Source organism: Lepidothrix coronata, unplaced genomic scaffold (genome assembly GCF_001604755.1).
Source record: "Lepidothrix coronata isolate B3197 unplaced genomic scaffold, Lepidothrix_coronata-1.0 Scaffold280, whole genome shotgun sequence".
NCBI classification, from domain to species: domain Eukaryota; kingdom Metazoa; phylum Chordata; class Aves; order Passeriformes; family Pipridae; genus Lepidothrix; species Lepidothrix coronata.
In genome coordinates this window covers 591860-593433 of record NW_016690460.1, presented here as the reverse complement: position 1 = coordinate 593433, position 1574 = coordinate 591860, and the positions used below count along the sequence as shown (strand labels likewise).

At 44.0% G+C, this 1574-nt stretch overlaps 1 non-coding gene across 1 annotated transcript; it reads left to right on the top strand.

Moving 5' to 3' along the window:
• Positions 1-72, top strand: TRNAE-CUC. Its single transcript has one exon. It is a non-coding gene; the product is annotated as a tRNA-Glu (tRNA).
• Positions 73-1574: the final 1502 nt, after the last annotated feature.

The window sequence follows — 1574 nt, the reverse complement described above, 5'->3', positions numbered from 1 at the left end:
TCCCTGGTGGTCTGGTGGTTAGGATGCGGCGCTCTCACCGCCGCGGCCCGGGTTCGATTCCCGGTCAGGGAACCCCTCCGGGCAGATGGAGCTCGTCAGCCCTGTAAGGCCATCCATCTAAGAGAAGGTCACTCTAAACAAACCTACGTCCTGAGGACCTCGCTGCCACCATCCAAGCTCGCTCGGCCCCGGCAGATGAACCTTAGGATTAAAGGGTGGGCTCAGTTCAGCGCACGCTGTGTCTCACCTAAAAAATCCACTGCGCAGGCTCGAAGGGTAAAGACCTTTCCCAAATCTTAGTTCGCGAAGACTGGCCATGAATCATCTGTCCTGTACAGGCTGATAAGGAATAGTTGAGCTTTATTCTGTTGTTGTCTGGAGTGAAAATTGATCTCTGTGTTGGAGAAATGTACATAAAGCAATAATGATTTTTGTGAGCGTTCAGCTCAATGCTCTCTCCAAGTGGTTTCCTAAGGAAGGCTTTATTTCCTTTATTCTTTTCCTTGCTTTTCAAGGAAAGAAAGTCTCCAGGCCTTCACACTGTGAATCCCCAGATTCCCTTCTCTGTGTGCTGGAGAAGGGACCATATCCCCATCTCACTTATGAAGGACCCATGCCTTGTGCTCCTCCAAACCTTTCCCAGGGAGTTGACAAACATACCTCTGCCAGGCTGGTACATCAAACTTGAAACATCTTTGCTGCTGTAATCCCTTGATCTGTGTGGGTTTTCCACAAATCCCCTTGGCAGCAGCTCCCTGTTTGCCTCCTTACCTGCAATAGGAGAAGAGGAGGGGAGAGGTGCCTCACAGCCTCCTGCCTTCTCCCCAGACCCAGCAGATAAAACAGTCCAGATATGGTCTCAAATTTGAGATGCTGTTTAGAGGAATCTGGTACCAGATTCCACAGGGAACAGCTTGACTTGCTGTGTTTTGCATGCCTTTCTGGGACTTTCATCTCATCAGATCTTTTACTGTAATATCAACTTGTCAGAATGGATTTGGGAGTCCATCCCCTCACCACCAATTAAAATGGAAGTAATTTAGCAAAAGAAGGCCTTGCAGAATTAAACCTGGCAGCTTTCATGCAGCTTATGCTAAAGTTTGAGATACTATCTATTTAAACATAAAAAGTCTATAAAATGTCCACTTCTCTCCCTCACCATGATGTACTGCAGCTCCCTAGACTGCATTTAATATGCAGCACAAATCAAATTCCTAGCCAACCAGATCTGTGCTCCTACTTCACTTGCTATAAGGCAGTAATTAATTTTCAATTAATTTTCACACAGATTATACTTTCTTGAATATTAACTAGAAAGGAGTTAGAATCAAAACCTAATTCAGAATTTGCAGCAAATAAAAATAACAGCTTTTTGTCTTTCTTAGTGCCATTGATCTTTTGAGCCAATACCATTCATAAAAATATATATCTGGCAGGATTAATTTCATGTAACTTTGGGCATCTACAGTAGATGTATCCCTACACTTGATTTTCTCACCTCTTTCTGCACTGTTAGTGACAAGAAATGAGCAATAGGGAATGTCTCATCTGAACTTCTTCAAGCAACAAATTAA